Below are 19823 nucleotides of genomic sequence, written 5' to 3'. Positions count from 1 at the left end.
ATGATCTTAAAGTCTACTCATAAGTTTAATAAAATATCTAGTAATAGAGTGTTCCATGAAAAATAAATGGAACTGTCTTGAAAATTTTTAAAAATTGAAGTCACTGGTAAGTATTCACATATCAGGAGGCTGAGCAATGACCCTCTCATAGTAATCAGAGTTCCTTACTAGTGGTTACCACACTCTGGCATGCCACACTACATTCCCAGGGCAGGGGCCAAGGGTAATGGGCAGGTATGACACCTCACCAAACTTCCTTGAGGAATGAGTACTCAGTGTCAAACTGCTGCAGTGACAAGATCACAAGTTTCAGGGCCAAGCCCTTCACTTCTACCCATAGGGCCTAGCAGTCATGGCTCATCAGCAGTCTGGAGAAGGCCAGCCCAGGAGGTGTCTTTTAAAGAGAACCAACTATGATCCATGCCCCCACCTGGCTGCGCAGCTTTCACCTATGACACTAAGGGCATCTGAACATGGGCATGAAACATGGGAACACAAGTCATCAGCTGGAATTCAAGTAAGGGCACAGAGCACCAGGTCAGAACCAAGGGCCAGTGGGCACTCAGACAGGAAGAAGCCCAACCCAGAGCAGTTTTTATATACAAGGAGTGGCTGAGGCAAGCAGGACCTCCAGGGCTAATAGATGGCAGAAAGAAGACTTGCCCTGACTAAAAGAAGCCTTTATCTCCTTCTGAGATTCCAATGTCTCTCTTCCAGCTTTGGACCCTACCTGAGAGCCTTTTGACCCTTTAGGGCCCAGAACAATGCCATTACATCTTGTAATCTGACTTCATGCTATCAAATGGAGTTAGCCACTGACAACTCTCTTTCCCCTCAGTAGTTTTCCATTCTCTGCCATGGACCATATCCCATGGTGAAAACCCAGACATTCCCAGGCACATAGGATCTCAGCTATCCAGACCCCATTTTTTTGGTACCAGGGAACAATGCAGGGGTTAAACCACTGAGCAATAACCCAGCCCTTCCTTTTAATTTTTATTTTGAGACAGGGTCTTGCTAAGTTACTTAGGGCCTCCATAAGTTGTGAGGATGGATTTGAACTCTCAATCCTCTTGCATCAACCTCCTAATCCACTGGGATTACAGGTATGTGCCACTCTGCCTGGCTCCAGACCCCTTCTCTGGACCTGGCCTTACTGACAAGCTTGTCATTCCTACATCCAACCACACAGCAGACATCCAAACCTATCCAAAACAGATGTTACCACTGGCTCCCAAACACATTGCCACTTCTTGGGGTCTCCATGATGATTGCACAAAGCTGCAATGAGCTCAGGAAGGCTGTCCTCCACCTCCTGCCACCCCTCCATGGAATTGATGATTAGCCCAGCCACACTGCCTGCTAACCATTTGCAGTTTGCACCATGCCAGAAGCTTCCTGACAGATCCCTCCTCTCAATGTCACTCTCTTACACCACTGTCTTTTCATCACCCAGCCATTAGGGCATGTCTACATACACTTTCCTTTATAGCTCCTCTCTGTGCAGTCAAGATCAAGCTCAAGGCTGTCCACAAGCCCCTCCACATGTCTCTCCACCTGTCCCATCTAAACAACCCGGCACTCACAGCCTGAATTTCAAGCTCTGTCAGCGGTCCCTTCCTAGACTCCTGCACAGATGCAGATTCAGACTCAACACCTGTGCATCAAGGAGGCCTCTGCCTCTGACATCTACCCAGCCAGCCCTCATGGCAAGCCCAGGAGATGTCTTTTAAGGAGAACCAACTATGATTTATTCCCCCACATGGCTGCACAGCTTTCACCTATGAGACTAAGGGCATCTGAATGGGAGGCATCCTCATCCTTTACTCTTAGGCTGTCCAAGGATGAGAAGCAGGCCAATCACTTATATCCCAGGTGGGCCCAGTATTCTGGGAACTGAACGTTGTGCTCTGTACTGCTCTCAGAATAGAGCTCTGCTCACAAACATGTGAGAGAGGCCAAAATGGACTTATCCTTATTGTGCCTAACATGGAGGGACATACGGGTTTCCCAAACTGAATAGTGCCTTAAACAGAGTTGAGACCTTCTGGCACTGGAGATAGAGGGTTCATGGGTGAAAGAGAAAAAGAAAAGGCTGTGGGGGTAGTCACCTCTGTGAAGATGGCATGGTTCTCCAGGTCCACATTGTGAAGATGGGCCTGGAGGAAATCTGCAAAAGAGTGGTGCTCTGCTTGTTCCAGTATTTGTGTTACAGCGCCTGCACCACAAATGAGCCCAGAGTGGAGATGCTAAGCTGCACCACAGCATCTGGTGTGGCACAATACAGTAGAATCAGCTTGGTCTCCTCAGACACCCTGTGGTACATCTCCTCCATCAGGTCCCCAGGGCCCTGCCTCTTCACAGCCTGCAGTACCATGGAGGCATAGGTGTCGGAATGGAAGCTGGTAAAAACATCAGCAGGGCTGTACTTGTGCCCAGCAAGGAATTGATGGGCCTTCACATCAGCAAACTGCTCTGCCTACTGCATGAGCTCCTGCATGATGTTCTTTTGCCACCCCCTGCAGCACTGAGCTGAGGTCCAGGTAGTGCCGGTTCATGAGGGGCATGGGGAACTGATCGTACACCATATTTTTCTCCTCAATGACAAGCAGGTGGAAGTCAGGGTGGACCCGACACTTGACATGATGAGTGGCAAGCCCAAGGTCCACATACTTCTGATCCCCGAGGTAGATGTAGTACTGGTTGAGTGCATTGTACAGGCTCTCATAGAGGTGTTGCAGGTTCAGCAGCACCACCATCTTTCCTGTCTTCATGCAGATCTTCACCTGGTTGATGTTTCTTCAGATCTGGGTGTACTCCTGATCCCAGGAAAAACTGGAACCAAAGATGATCTCAGGCTACTGGTCCTCACTGAAGAATGACTGCTGCAGGATCTGCAGGGTCATGTAGTTTTGGGTCAGTATGAGCAAGTAGCGGGATTCAGCTTCTTCCAGTTCCCCAACTCTGCTTGATGAGTTCCAGGGTGCTGACTGACCTCTCCCACGCACACGGCCGCAGGTAAATTGGCCATGAAGATGTCCAAAGCAGAGATGTCACCTTTGCCCCTGAAGTTCTGAAGGACTGCCTGTGCTATATCCTGTGGAGAAGGCTTCTTGTTAGATGCTCTGGCAGTGGAAAAGACCATCTTGATGAGGCTATAATAGTTGTGAAGCCTAAAAAAATTCCTTGTTATGCCTGCTGCACACTGCTTCATAGGCTTTGGCAAAAGGAGCAAAGTACCCTTGGACCCTGTCCTGCACCAGACTGTCTGAAGAGCAGATCCTTCTGGCACTCTCTATGAGCTCCTTCTCACTGGGGCTGCCGTGGGACACAAATTACCCTGGTTCATCTTGGCAGGGTCAAGGGCCCAGTTGGAAATACCTATGAAGCCAACTTTTTGGTGGGGGTTAGGGTCACCTTCAGTGCACCCACCTTCCAGCAATGGGTGCACAGCCTTCAGGGGCATTTTCGGGGAATCTTCTGCCAAGCCAACCTCATTCAACACCACCACAGACACATACTGCTGCAGGTCCTTCCCCTGCTGAAAGTGAGCACACTGCTTGAAGGTGTTCATGATGCCCTGTGGGGTGCAGTGGAGGGTACACTGGAATGACACCAGGTGGATCTGCTTCAGGCTGTGGAATAGAGTGGAGTGTGAGGCCTGGGCCTGTATGGTATCTGCCATGATGGTCTTGGCAAGAGATTTGGAGGTGCCAGGCTTTCCCACCAGGAAGAGGGGTATCTTTAGCTCAGTGCAGATGATAATCATGAAGAAGTTCTCCTTCAGAGCCAGGTTCCTGGCTATGGTTTTTCTCAGAGGCATCTCACTCAGGAAAAGACCCTGTACATGCCTGATCTCATCCAGGATGACCCTTCTGTCATCATATGGTTGTGGAAAATACCTGCAAATGGCTCTGCAGTAGGATTCCTTCTCCTTTATGGATTCATGGTAACAGACCCCCACATCCAGCACCAGAGAACAGAAGATGGGGTCTCTCCTGAAGTTATTTTTGCTGACACTGATCTCACAGATAAAGGTGTTCAGCTTCACCAATAGCATTTTGCTGCAGCCATGAAACCAAGTGAACACCTTCAAATAGCACTCCACATCCCAGAGGCTGACAAAACTGCACTTACTTTCAGTGTTGCTCATGAACCTCTGAGAGGCAGAGAGCACTTCTGTGATCACATGAGTCTCATCCTCACTGATCCTGATGTAGTCCAACAGTCTCTGCACCATCTGCTGGATGTAGAGCTTTTCAGCAGTGCTATTTAGCTGCCCAAAATTTCACACTAGAGGAATCAGCCTCAGGGGCAGGGTGTGAACATGGTACACCAGCTGTTTGAGGGGAATTGAGCACAGCCTGTCTGCTGTCTTCTCTGAACTGACCCTGTATCCCAAACCACCTGACTCCAAATGGCAGATGGTCTATTGGGAGTGCTTCCTGTAAGAATTGCAGGCAGCTATGATGTATGTGCAAGCCTGAGTCCTCCTCCAGGGACTGGCCATCCACAGTATAGTCACACAAGACTTCCTTAATACAGCTTATGGCTTCTGTTGTGTTGGCTTTGTCAAAAAACAAGATGGTGTCTAACTGCTGTTGGTTCTTATTGGATAAGGAAGTTTTCTCAGCCTCTAAGTCTTTGGAGTGAATCAAAGCTGCAGTTGTTCCTCCATGGACCTTGACCGGTTTTATGGTCTTAGCCCAGGCATCAGCATGCTGCAGATCATTAAGGAGTTTAATGAGCCTGGTTTTCCCACAGCCGGTTTCTCCCATGATGATAACTGGGATCCCACACCAGAACCACATTTAAATGGCCAGAATCTTGAGCATGTTGTCCATTGTAAGATCATATGCTTCATCAGGGATAAGGGTCTGAGGAATTCCTAGTAGCTGGCAGGAGTCTCAAGAGTTTCTCATGTCTGAGTAGGTTATCAAAGTCAACATTGAAGGAAACCCCCTGAAGTAACAACCCCCTGTACAGTTCTTCTGTCATGGCATCTTTCCTGATTATCTCCCCATTGAGATGGTTGATGGCATCAATGTTGCCATTCTCATTTGCCCAGAGATGGTGCCTATGAATGTCATGGTCTCGTGGTCACCATTGAAGAACACCTATGGGTGAGGCTCTGACTCCCACCTCCTCCAGAGAGTGAATGGGGCAAGTTCTTCTTCATCAACCCCATCCATGGTGACTGTGTGCTTCCCTTGGCTTTGGTCAGAAGTATGAAGTGTTGGTGTAGCAAAGTCTCTTGCCATGACAATCATAAAGGTAACCACAAAGTTCTTGAAGCCTTGTAGTATATCTCCAGTAAAGTCTGCATTGCAGAACACAGAGGCCTCACAGTCCTTGAGCTGAGAGTTGAGGAACCAAACAAAGTTCTGGAGCTCAGACCACGAGGGGTTTATGACCCCACAATATATTAGAAGGTGCTGGATGCACTCCACTGAGTCTTCTTGATATTGAAATGTGTCTAGGTTTTGTTTTGATGGAATCTTTTTAAATATTGGAAAGGTCTTTGGGAAGTAGCACTGCAGAACTCTCTCTCATCTATTCCAGGCTCTATGAAGCTCCTCTCAGGGCTCAGCTCCATAGCTGTCACTTCTTTGGAGGTTTGCAGGTGACTCTGGGGAAGATGTCAAAAAAACTGAACTGAGGGACATGTGGATTCTGCAAAGAAGAGACATAAATAGAAGTTAGAATTTGTTTTCCTGAAAGACGCCGATATGTGTTAACCCTCCATGTGGTCTCCTGTGGATAGGCCTTTATGAAAACAGTCACTTGAATACACGTGGCTTTCTGCAGCCTCTTGTTCACAGAGGCTGGCATCTGCATGTTAGAGCATTACAGAACCTCAACTATGGCAGCTGCATTATGAACCAGAAAGCTATTTCCCATCCTGTGGCTTCATCTCTCCACCATGCATGAACACATGTGCAACAAAAGGCACATTTTCACAGTTGAGCTATTTTTTTCAAGTTTTCATGCAGTCTCAGCTAACAGATTTCCATAAATGAAGTCTCAATGCCATCTTCACTAGCAGTAAGGGAGACAGTGGCCATCAACAGAGGAATTTCCCACACTCAGAATGCCTGGGATTCAACCCAGACATAGGACCAATCTGACATATCCAGACAAATCCAAGATGCTATCAATCAACACGAGAGTATCATCATTATAGATATCATTAAGATTTAAGTCCAAGCATGCATTTTCCCTTACATGTACTCATAGCTCCCCTAAAGTGAAAGTGGAAAACAATCAAGATGTGTCAACCCAGGCTACAGGCCACAGAATCAAATGCCTTGTGTAAATACCAGCTTTGTAGACCATTTTGGCAGTACTGAGTTTCCTTCTGGAATTTCAATGATATATAAATGGAATAGGTTCTGAAGCCACATTTTCCCACTTATATCCATTAGGTATTGCAAAATGAGGATTTTGAAAAGAAAGACCCAAGTTCCAGTCTGTTCCTAAAGACATAGAAGCACGGGTTTGAAAATACACAATTGCCAACCATTCTTCCCAAACCCCAGCACCCTCCTGTCTTCTTCTTTGAGAGAAGGGTACTTACTACAGGCAAGTGAAGAAGGAAAGGACTCTTCATACAAAGAGAAGCAGATGGGGCCCTGGGAATGTGAGACTTCTGATGTAGCCATTCAGTTGCAATGTGGACACTTACCAAAGCAGTCACATCAAAGTGGAATATCATGGGTGTTTTCCAATACTGAGCATCCCACAAAGAAAGCAGGGAGCCCAGGACCTGGCCCTCATCCACCTGAGAGTCAGTCACTGAACAATCTTTAAAGGCACCTTTTCACTGATGAATTTCTTTTTCAGTTTTTCATGCAGTCTCTTCACATAGAGAGATTTCCGTGTAATGTTAAAACAAGGAAATTAGATCCTAAGCCTCTGGATCCAAGAAGAAGAGATTCAGATATATTAGAAGTTACTTCTCTGCCAAGAGCAGTGGCACATGCGTATAATCCCAGGAGCTTGGGATGCCAAGATAGGATCATTATAAGTTCAAGGCCAGCCTCAGTAACCTAGTAAGGCCCCAAACAACTTAGTGAGACCATATCTCAAAATATAAAATAAAAAAGGCTGGGGTAGGGCACCTCTGGGGTTAATCCCCAGTTAAAAAATTTTTTAAAAGTTACTTCTCTGTATAAAATTTAAAACTGATACAACAGAACATCATATTAGAGAACAACTCCACCATGAAGCCAGAGTCCCGAGCTGTCACCCACCCAGCATCCTCACATTCTCCATGATGACAGTGATGGAAGTGTAATAAAGTAAAAGCATAGGCATGTTCCTTGGGGGAGGAGAGATCAGGTTGTGTCTGGAAAGGGCTCAGTGATGCTCACAGGTTGAAGTCAACAGAATGGAAGTCACCACCTCTTTCCAAGGAAACATAACAGTGACTAAAGGGAAGGTACAAAGGCACTCTTCTCCTGGAGCCAGAGCAGCTGTGCCTCTTCTGCTCACATCAACACTGTTATGCTCGAATTCAGGACCCCCAAAAAACCACCAGAGACCAAGATCGATATAAACAGCAAAGAGGTGTTTATTGCGAGCTAGCTCGGTCCTCTGCATGTACACAGCAACTGGTGACACTGAAAGGCCCCAAGCCCAGGGTTTGCAGCAGTTTTATACATTCTTTGGAGAAGGCAGGAACCCCCACATACATCATAGCATCTCTTAGCAAATCATCACACACCGCGGGAAAATCAAATAACAACTCTAAAACATGATTAGCACATTCACTGGCGGAAACAAATTGGGTAGGGGTGATTGGTAACTACAAAAGGGGGATTCATTTGAACTGATTGGTTTAAGCCAAGAGGGGTGTTCATGCTGAATTTCATGGTTTCCCAACACCATAAACTACTGGGAGGGTCATCTGGCACCCCAGGTATTTCCCTGTTTCATGCTGATTGGTGGCTGCTAGGAGGTTACTATGGGTCTCCACCTGGAGGTTACTATGGGTCTCAGCCTGACTGACTCAGGGAAACCTGGCACAGAAGATCTCTCCTGTTATTTGTGGATAAACCACTTAGCAGGGTGGGAATGTGCCTAGGAGCGCTCAGTGGGTCTTTCCAAGGACAAAGGTCATGTCCCTTCCTTGGACAGGCTTTGCTCTGAGATAGAGGCTGGTTTTTCAACACAACCTGGAAAAGATCAAAGGAGGTTATGCAGGAAAAAAGTGTAGAGAAGTCCACACAAGGAGAGGAGCAGGGCTCCCAGGAATTGCAACCTGGGTGGAGAAAAAATCTAGGGGATGCACTGATTGCAGGGAGTCAGACCCTCCTGAGACTCACTTTCCCACCTGCAGAGGGGTGTTATCTGAGGTGCCCACTACTACAGAAGCAGGGGTCACTTGGAAGCCCTGAGAAACTGCCTGCCCACCCCAGGGCTCTCATTATTCCTTCTCTCTCCAAGGCCACAATCCCCACACACATCTGGTCTCTGAACACAGCTGCCACTAACAAAGTCTGTACTGGGACCTGGTAGTGATGTGCCAAGTAGGCCTGGATGGCACAGAAGGGTGCTTGGGGGATGAGGTGGACTTTGTGCTGGCTGAAAGCTGAGGGCAGGGAACAGCATTCCTGTGATGTCACATATCATCACCAGCTGGTAGTCCTCTAAGGGACACTGTGTGCACAGGCTATGGAATAGGGCCTTTGCCTGGCAGGCCACCTTGTAGCTCAACTAGTCTGTGAATAACAGGCTGCAGACCTTTTGCCCTCAGGAAACTGGAGCCAGGCCATGGTGCAAGAGCAGGGCCACCTACTCAAACATGGTCCCTGGGGTACAGAGTAGTACCTCATTGAAGGTGGGGCAGGTAATGGACTGAGGCCTGCATGTAGATGGCCAGGGCAGCCAACAGCACCTCAGAGGGGCCACACATGACCAGGTTGGGCTGGCCAGCCTGAAGGCCCTCATGGAGAGACCGCTCCATGGGTCACCCATCCTGGCCAGGTGAGCCAGACAATAGCCCAGGGCCTCCAGGTCCAGATAGCCAGGCAGAAAGACTCTCATGCTTTCCAGGAACTGTTCCATGATAGCCCTCAGCTTGGTCACCAGACTGATCTTAGAGGATTGCAATGGTGGTAATTCTTCCATCACTGTCCTTACACAGTGTCTGGTGGCCACCTTGAACCCCTCAATGGCCCTTATGATGTCAGCTGGGGTGCAGTTGTCTTTGATGAAGGACAGAATCATGAGGGCAGCTTTGCTGGGACTCTGCTTCCTGAGCTCCGTGCTCAGGTGGACCAGGCGCTCAGCCATGTAGAAGTTGAGGTAGAATTGCTCCCTGTAATTCCTACTCACCATCTCCTTCCAGTCATCCAGGAAGTGCTCCATCTGCCTACAGAGGGCTTCCAGCAGCTGGGTGACATCCCCACTCTCTGTCAGCTGGCTTACCAACTCCAAGTGGAAGTCCATGCAGATGGAGATGCCATTCCTGGGGCAACAGTAGACTTCGGCAGTCCAGATTAGGAACAGCAAGTTTCTCACAGAATATAGGTTCAGGAAGGCTTGCACAAGCCACTGCACATGGCAGAATAACTGGGGGAAACAGAGGCATGAGGCAGATGTCACAGTGAGCTACTGCAGGGGGACATACCAATCTAGACACACAGGAGTTCTACTTCAAGCGGCTTGGGTTCACTCCTCCCATAGGGTCACTGGGAAACATGATGAGCCTAGGGAGAGGGCAGCCACCTTCAGGAAGAGATCAGGTAGCAGATAAGAATGTAGACTGTGGGCTGGGCTATGCTCAGTGGTAGAGCACTTGCTTAGTATGTGCTAGGCCCTGGCTTTCTATCCAGCACTGGGGAAAAAAATGTCAATTGTAAAGTGCAAATAAACTGTAAGAAAAGAACCTTTACATGAGATAGAGACTATTATATAAATCAATAACCTGTGTCAACATTTACTTCAGTTTTTTTTTGTACTGGAGATTGAATGGAAACATACCACTGAGCTATGTTTCCAGCCCTTTTTATTTTGAGATAAGATCTCACTAAGTTGCTGAGTCTGGCCTTTAACTTGCAATCCTCATGTGTCAACCTCCTGAGTTGCTGGAGTTACAGGAATGTGCCATCACACCTGGCTTGGTTACTTTAGTTTTGATGAAGAGTGCCCATTAGAATCTTGAGATGTTTGATTTTACAAATTTACAGAGTAAATGAAGCCATTCATACTTCTTCTTAAGGAGTATCTACCTGATCACGTCCTGTTAAATGCAGTGGATTGACCAACAGTAGTGAGATCTTTCTGATGCTGTTAAGGAGTAGCTGATGCCTCCAGGGTCTGTCCCACCTCAGATGTGGCTCCAGGCAAGGTGCACCCTGCAGACCCATGAGCTACACTCTCTGGAGCCACCCTGTCCACCAGAGGCCAACCCCTGCCTGTTTCCTTTTGCAGGCAGTGGGGCAGTGAGCATGCCCAGCCTGAGGAAACAGGGGCACCTGCTTACCTCAGAAAACCTCTTCACTTCCATTCTCTTGTGGTCTTTCTTGCCAGACATCAGCATCAGCTTATTTAAAAAATCCTTCAGGTCTTCCAATGTATAGGAGTGATCTGGCTCCAGGCCACTGTGACCCCCAGGGAGGATCAGGTGCAGGATGGCATCTGGGGAGATCTAGGATGCAGAACATGTTTAGAAGCAATTTTCTGGTGGCTGAAACCCAGACTCTGCAACAGGCCAGTGCACGCCACCAACACCATACTTAGAATCTGGGAGGGCTCACCTTCTGGTTGCCTGTGGATGCCCTGATCTCATTGATGCCTCTTCTGTTGATTGCTGTGGCCAGGGACAGGGAAGAGAGCTTGATGGACCCATGGCTTTCCTTCACTGTCTTCAGCCAATCCAAGTTTCTGGCAGAATCTCACTGTTGGGACAAATGCAGAGAACATGGACCAAAGTTTGAATGACTGTCTTCCTTCCTGTCCTCCTCATGCCTCTGCTCTTGCTGGGCAAACTCCAGCCACCCTCTTCCAGGGCTCTAGGCATAACTTCTTGCCCATTTCCTGAGGTTGCCTCAGGTACCCCTTTCTGGTACCCCAGGACACTGACCACTCATTGTGGCTGCAATGTTGCCAGGTTCCTAGCTGACACTGGAGTGCACATGGCCTGTACTTATGGATGATTGGTTAGATGACTACAGGCTGTGCCCTCTGGTGACAGGCCACCATCCTCCTGGGTTCCCAGAACAAAGACCCTCTGAGGAGAAATGCCTGACTGAACAGGATCCCTAAGTTCTTAATGTCCTGCCATGGTCCCTGAGTATGACCAAAAAAACTTAGAAAAATTTTAAGAGAATATGAGCTTCTAGCAGGCAAACTGCAAACTGCTCTCTCTGTCCATCTCCCTACCCTTCAACCACATGCAGGACCAGCTGTCTCAAGGCCAGTGCAGGTCTCTGGGCATCTTTGCTCATTGGGTGAGTTACGTAGTGAAGGTTAACTCAGACTCTGGTGTAGACAATTTACTTAAATGTTCATATTTTTCTGATAAAAAATTAGTCAATATCAATTGTTAAAAATACCCAAAAGTAATAAAATAAAAGACAATTACTACCATTCAGAGAACCACTGTAACCCTCTTTTAAACTTCCTATTGTGCTGTTTTCACACTTGTATTGTAGGGTGGAGACTGCTCTTGATATGCAGTTCCATAACTCTCTTCCAACCCAAGGCAAAGAAAGCATTTCCATTCATGAAGAAAAGCTGGTTTTCAACATCAGTTTAAATGGCTGCCTGTGTGGCCTCAAAGCACAGAAGTTCCCCAGGGTTGCAAGATCACCATGTCTTGGAACAAGGAACAAGACTCACCAGCTTACTGGGAAGGTGAGGATCATTTTGAAGAGCCTTCCAGAGTTCTTTCAGCAGTTTCATGAACTCACCGAAGCTTGCCTTCTTGTCCAGCTTATACAGCAGGAACGCATAGCCCTGCACAGCATCATGAAAGCAGACCACCCAGTCCACATCAATGTCATTTTCTTCAGCCAAGATGAAGGCAAGGTCCACAAACACCTGGAGCTCAATGATGCCTGGGACAGAAAGGGGACTTGCAGAGGACCACTCCAGGATGTTGCACAACTCATACCTGGGGCATGATCCTTAGTGAGGCAAGGCCATCAATAGACACTAAGTAAACATCTAGGGCCTACTCCCACTTCCTTCCTTCAGTTAGGACTCCAGGATACCTTGTCATTTGCAGGATATGATGACACCACTGATCAACATCTAACCTCTACCAAATAATTCCCAGGCACTGTACTAGGCTTGTGTGCACCTTATTTCCTTTAATTCACAAACATCATCACTTAAACAAAAACAGATTCAGTTGGTAAATAATATGTGTATAATTAGTTATTTTTTAGAAATTGAGATAATTCTTCTGAGTTAATTACCAAAGATTATACATCAAAGCAGACTCAGGAGTACAAGCAGCACAGATCTGGATGAGAGCTGGAGCCAGCAGAGCCTCAGTGCTAGCAGGAGGTATCCTGCCAGGCCTCTGTGGTGCATCAGTGCTGCTCCTGCTCCATCTGTTTGGCCTTTCTTACCTCCCCTCCACCACCCTCTATCTAATCTACACAACCACATAGGCTGTCCAGCCCTGGACTGGGAGAGAAATGCACAGATTCTGCAAGCTTGCTGCAGCAACATTCCCCTGTGTGCAAGAGCTTGCCTTGTCCTCTAGCAGAATGAGTTGGAAGGCAGAAAAGGAGTCAAGATACTGAAGAAAATGATGCCAGCATCCAAAGATGGAGAGAGCAGCAAAGAAAAGAGTTTTAATCAGAACTCTGAAAAGCTGTCCTGAGGCAATCTACTGGAAGCAGACACTGCACTCCAACTAACACACACATGTGATTGAGGGGGGATGTCCTCAAGTTCAGGAGCAAAACTTGGCAAACACCTGAAGATTAGCTACCCCTGTACCTCCCAGAATCTCATGCAGTCAGCTGACCAGCTCCTTCTGCAGGGCCAGCTTCTCCAGACACTGGCAGTGGGGCTCACTGATGTCTTGTAGCAGCTTCTTGGCCTAGATGAGCTGCAAGCTGATCTGATCCAGTCTCTAATGGCAGGTGGCCTCAAAGTCATCAGTCTGCAAGATGAAGCTCTGCTGAGGGCTATTGTAGAGATTACCCATGCCTGCCTTCCCACAAGCCTGGACAAGAAGATGCTACAGCAAGAGTGTGACACACTCTTGCACCAAAAATAGTATGACCTCCATGGCCCTCTTTGATATGCTACGGAAGCTACTGTCCACAGTACCTAAGTGCCATGATGAAGCCTTCAAGGACTTTGAAACCTGTTCTGCACAGCAGCCCTGCCAGATTCGGGTTTCTCTGTTTATGAGAGTTACAGACTTGCTGAAAGTTTCAAGATTAGGTATGGACTATTCCACACTCTGCTAAATTTTAAGCACTATCGTGCCTGTCTCTACTAAACATAGGCCACACACATCTTAAAAATGTGAGGCTAAGAAACAGGAGGGAGAAACTCAGGCCTGACCTATGAAGGGAGCAATGTACCATTTGGTACTTCCGGTTGGAACTAGGAAAGGTACCTGGACAATTGACAAAATATTTCCTTCTGTGCTTTTATGACCTAGTGAAATAAGATTCCTCTGGAAAGAGGATGGTTTCTCTCTCCTGAATTTTTGGTTCTCATATCGACCCAAGAAAACTCACTAGTTAAGGAACAGTCACACTATCTCAAACAAAGGTAAAAATGCAGGCCATGGAATGTTCTAGCCTCAGTGCAGCCCAAACAGAGCCTTTCAAGGGGTTGCCACACTGCCGATCCCAGAATCCCTGGGGCTTCCAAGGAGTCTGAGGTTGGCCCCCACCTCAGAGGAGTCCCCAGCAAATAACTAAAAAAGCTTATTAAAGTGTAAAGAACACTGAAATCACCAGTCAAACTAAAATTCTTTTTGACCTTGCAGATAACCTTGGCGGAGCTGATTGCCTGGTGAATGCTATGGTACTCCTTGATCTGCTCAACATGCTCTGATATCTAGCCCCTCGGGGCCTGAGGGTGTACTTCACACATGATCTGGCGATCCAAAGTCAGGTCGTTGTATTTATTTACAAAGTCTTTGAAGATGACATCAATTTCTGCCAAGGTGACATCTCTTAACTTCAGATCCTGATATAGTTTTATGAACCTTTGATAACAAGGTGAGTATAAGTACTCATAGGCCTCTGTAAGTGCAAGAGGTCACCTTTCACATTCCCTTTTGGGATCATTCAATGACTCTGCAGCTTCTTCCCAGAAGATCTGGAAGATGTGGCTGTCTGTCAGTGAGTCTATCCTTTCAGCCATTTCCTGGACCTCAGGGCCTAGGTTGTAATGTGTCATCTGTTTACAGGATGAGGACTCCAGCTGGCTCACACTCATGGTTTCATTTAGTCTTTTGCAATTCAGGTCTTCTAGGTGTCTTGCTTTAATCTCTGCAAAATCCACTTTGGAAACCACAAGGAAGCATGGAAGTTAAACTGCTAGTCATGATAGCTTCTTATTTTACTTTATAAGTACTTCTAATCACTGCCTTAAGAAAACTAAGTGAACACCATTGCTGGGATTTTTGTCACAGGAAGAATTTATTCCTTCTCCCCTCTACCCTGCTGTGGGCTCATTCATCAGTTTTCATGATAAATAACAGACTGTAAGCTCTTTTGTGAAAAGGACAGTTGGAAACACATATCCATCTCCTTTCCTCCCAAACACAACTCCAGTGACAGATTAGAAATTGCTTTTTAAAAGATCATAACCAGCAGGAATGAGGAGAGTAGAAAAGGAGCCCAATAGGAACACACACTGGGAAGTGGAAAGATGACCACGCCAGTGGCAAGTGATACTCCAGGGGCCTAAAAACACAGACCCTGAGGCCACAGTACACATAAGCTCAGCCAGGCCAAGCACAAGCACCTGGTAATAAAGGACACTAGTTTCTAAGGTCACCCTAGACTGAGGGAGGCAGAAAGTGAACAGGAAGTGTGTTCAAAGTCTGTTAAAGAAGCAGTTGGTGAGAGTTCACTCCACCATGGAGGCTGCCCTCTGCCTTTCAAGGGACAGGAAGGACCACCTGAAGGGCTCTCAGGCCTGGAGGCCACTTCTAGACATATACCTGTCTTGGGTAGTTACAAAGGACAGGGTGTATTCAATTTAAGGATGAAGAGGACCACACAGCCACCAGGGCAGGAAACTGGAGTAGAGGAGCTCACCCTCCTACTCACCCTCTTAGATCCAGAAACCTGGCAGCAGGCAGGGGGCTGCAAAAGTGACCAGCCTTAAAGAGAAGCCCTCGAGAGCCAGATCAATTCAAGGGTAGCCACAGAGCCTCAGGGGCCAGGGACCAGAAGCCCTTAGCCTATCAATCCATTTGTGGTGACTGTCTTTATACACACAAACAAAAATCTCCAACCAGAATAGAAAAAGCTTTAGCATGGGGAACATACCAAAAACCCAAAATAGGGCTTATGTAGCTCAGTGGTAGAATGTTTGCCTACCATGTGTGAGTCATGGGGTTTGATGCTCAGTGCATCATAAAACAGGAAAAGCCTAGATTTCATCCTCAGTGTGCAGTAAAGAAAAGAAAGGAGGAAAAGCCAATGGAAAGAAGCAAATTGGATGAAGTGGAAAACTATGCAAGGAAAAGAAAAATCTTTAAAAATACCAATAATCCTCAAAATATAAGATACTTCAGACATGATCCATGACAACAACATAGTATATAAATGGATCTTTAAAGCAAAATGGGAGGGGATGCAGTTGTGGCTCAGTGGTAGAAAGCTCATCTAGCAAGTGAGGCACTTGATTTGAAGCTCAGAAATACATAAAGATAAATAAATAAAGGTATTGTGTTCATTTACAACTAAAAAAATAGAAAAAAGGTGCTGGTGTGGTGGCATATGCCTGTAATTCCAGTAGCTTGAGAGGCTGAGGCAGGAGAATCACAAGTATAAACTCAGCTTCAACAAAAGCGAGATGCTAAGCAACTCAGTGAGACTCTGTCTCTAAATAAAATACAAGGAGCAGATGACAGTGACTTCAGCCTTCCTGCCACACAGAAGGAGGTGGAGCAGACAATAGCGATTCCAGCCCACTCCACAGTAGGAAGAGAGTGACCATGCTATGGCCCCATCTACTGATGCATGGGGTGGCTTTCCCCTGGCTTCCATTTAGTGACAACAGGCAGGACCAACAAGACCATCTTCCAGGTTCCTACAAGCAAGGTATTGGTAATATGCAGGGTCACTACATGATTATAAGTTGGAAACTATAATACCTCAAATCCACACTGCCAGAGAGGAAGACACATGGATGACATGAAGAAACAAGGGAGGAAAGTGCTTGAAACACACCAAGCTGATACAATAATAGATTCCATTGACATTCCATTCCAAACGTACATAATTAAAATGATCTGCAGAACAAAGAATAAATTAAAAGAGCAAATACAGGCAACAATTGACTGTTCAACCAAAGAGATATGAGAGGAAATACAGGTAACAAAAGGTTACTTCAAGAAAAACATAGAGACTGTGAAAAAAAAAAACAAAACAGAAATCCTTAAAATGAAGGAAACAATAAACCAAATACAAAAATTAATAGAAATCACCAACAGTAGACTAGATACTTGGAAAACAGAACCTTAGGCAATAAAGACAAAATACATAATCTTGAAAATAAAGTTGACCACACAGTGAAGAGGGTGAGAAACTATAAACAGAACCTTCACGAATTATGGGAAAACATGAAAAGACCAAATATAAGAATTACTTGAATAGGGGAACACACTGAGATACAAACCAAATGAATGCACAATCTCTTCAAGGAAGTAATAATAGGAAATCTCCCAAGCATGAAGAATGAATTGGAAAATTAAAAACAAAAGGCTTTTAGAAAAGCAAATATACAAAATTACAACAAATCCACAACAAAGCACATTATAATGAAAATGCCTAGCATATAGAAAAAGGATAGAATTTTTAAAACCACAAGATTAAATTTTCAGATTACATATAGGGATAGACCAATTTGGATCTTAGTAGATGTCTCAGCTGAGACCTTCAAAGCTAAGAGATCCTGGAACAACATATATCAAGCTCTGAAAGAAAATGGATGCCAACCAAGAATCTTGTACCCATCAAAATTAAGCCTCAGATTTGATGACAGAATAAAAATCTTCCATGATAAAAATTAAAAGAATTTACAATGAAAAAAATCTGCACCACAGAATATTCTTGACAAAATGTTACATGAGGAGGAAATAAAAATAACAATGAAAATCAGTAAAAGGAGGAACTACACTAAAGGAAAATCCACTCAAAGGAGAAACCAAGTCAAGTTAAAAACCAAAAATAAACCAAAATGACTGGGAATACAAACAATGTCTCAATAATAATCCTGAGTGTGAATGGTCTAAACTCATTATTCAAAAGATATAGATTTACAGATTGGATTTTTAAAAAATCCCCAAATATGCTGCTTTCAAGAGACTCATCTCATAGCAAGACATTCACATAGTGAAGGTGAAAGTGAAAGGATGGAGGAACAAACATACCACTCACATAGGCCATGTAAACAAGCAGGAGTTTCCATCTACTAATGGATAAAATGGACATCAAACCAAAGTTAGTAAGAAGACGTAAAGAAGGACATTTGATACAACTTAAGGGAACCATACATCAACAAAACATAACAATCATAAAATATGTATGCCCCAAACATTGGAGGTTCTATGTATATCAAAAAAACCCTTCTCAATTTCAAGAAGAAATTGATCACAACACAATCATACTGCATGACTTTAGCACACCTGTCTCACCAACAAAAACTAAACAAAGAAACTACAGAACTCATTAATATAATTAATGATTTATACGTAACAGACATATATCAAGTATTTCACCTATCATCGAGTAAATACATCTTCATTTCAGGAATACATGGATCCTTCTCTAAAATAGACGATATATTAGGCCACAAAGCAACTATCAGCAAATTCAAAAAATAGAGATACTACCCTGTATTCTATCATAGCATAAGGAAATGAAAGTAGAAATCAATGATAAAATAAAAAATAAAAGCTTCTCCAATACCTGGAGACTAAATAATATGATATTAAAAGAGAAATGAGTAGCAGAAGACATCAAGGAGCATTTAAAAGAATTCTTAGAGGTAAATGAGAATATCAACACATCATATCAAAATCTCTGGGACACTATAAAGGCATTGCTAAGAGGAAAGTTGATTGCAGTAAGCTCATTCATTAAAAGAATAAAAAGTCAAATAAATGACCTCATATTACATCACAAGCCATTAAAAAGAAGAACAAATCAACACCAAAAGTAGTAGAAGACATGAAATAATTAAAATCAGATCAGAAAACAATAAAATTAAAACAAAAGAGACAATTCAGAAAGTTGACAAAATAAAATGTTGTTTTTTTGAAAATATAAATAAAATTTATAAACCATTAGCCAGGCTAACAAAAAGAAGGAGTGAGAAAATTCAAATTACTAAAATTCATGATGAAAAAGGAAATATCATGATGGATATTACTAAAATACAGAAGATTATTAGAAACTGTTTTGAAATTTATACTCCAATAAAATAGAAGATCTCGATGACATCAACAAATTTCTAGAAACATATGATCTATTCTATCTGAATTAGGAGGAGTTACACAATTTAAATCAATTTCAATCAAGGAAATAGAAGACATCATCAACAGCCTACCAACAAAGAAAAGCCCAGGACCAGATGAATTTTCAGTTGAGCTCTACAATACTTTCTAAGAAGAACTAATACTAGTACTCTTCAAATTATTCAGAAAGGGAGGAATCCCTTCCAAACTCATTCTAGGAGGCTATCATCACCCTAATACCAAAACCAGACAAAGACACATTAAGGAAAGAAAACTTCAGACCAATATCTCTAATGAACAGACACAAAAATTCTCAATAAAATCCTGGCCAATCACATACAAAAACATATTAAAAAGAGTACACCATGATCAAATGGGGTTCACCCCAGGGATGTAAGGTTGTTTCAACATTATGGAATCAGTAAATGTAATACATCACATCAATAGACTTAAAGACAAGAAACATATGATCATCTCAATAGATGCAGAAAAATCATTTGACAAAATAGAGCACACCTTCATGTTCAAAACACTAGAAAAACTGGGAATATTAGGATCAGACCTCAACATTGTAAAAGCTATGTATGTTAATCTCAAGGCCAGCATCATTTTAAATGAAAAAAAATTCAAAGCATTACCTCTAAAAACTGGAACAGGACAGGGATGCCCTCTTTTACCACATCTATTCAACATAGTCCTCAAAATTCTAGCCAGAACAATCAGAAAAACAGGAAATTAAAGGGATATGCACAAGAAAAGAAGAACGTAAACTATCACTATTTGCTGACAACATGATTCTATATATAGAAGATACAAAAATTCCACCAGAAAACTTCTAGAGCTAATAAATTAATTCAGCAAAGTTTCAGAATATTAAATCAATACCCATAAATCAAATGCATTTCTATACATAAGTGATTAATCCACTTAAAAAGAAATTAGAAAAACTACCCCATTCAAAATAGCCTCAAAAATATAAAATACTTGGGAATTGACCTAACAAAAGAGGTGAAAGACCTGAAAACTACAGAACAATAAAGAAGGAAATTGTAAAAGACCTTAGAAGATGGATAGATCTCCCATGCTCTTGGATAGGTAGAGTTAATATAATCAAAAGGGCATACTACTCAAATTGTTACACAGT

The 19823-nt window shown here is 44.2% G+C and overlaps 1 pseudogene; it reads right to left on the bottom strand.

Annotated features, from left to right (window-relative positions):
* Nucleotides 1-244: 244 nt before the first annotated feature.
* LOC143410715 (E3 ubiquitin-protein ligase RNF213-like) overlaps nt 245-19823 on the bottom strand; it is a 72300-nt pseudogene continuing 52721 nt past the window's right edge.

The sequence above is a fragment of the Callospermophilus lateralis genome, chromosome 11, assembly GCF_048772815.1.
Source record: "Callospermophilus lateralis isolate mCalLat2 chromosome 11, mCalLat2.hap1, whole genome shotgun sequence".
Lineage (NCBI taxonomy): Eukaryota > Metazoa > Chordata > Mammalia > Rodentia > Sciuridae > Callospermophilus > Callospermophilus lateralis.
Note: the sequence above shows the minus strand (reverse complement) of the source record. Positions and strands in the feature narration are given on the sequence as shown.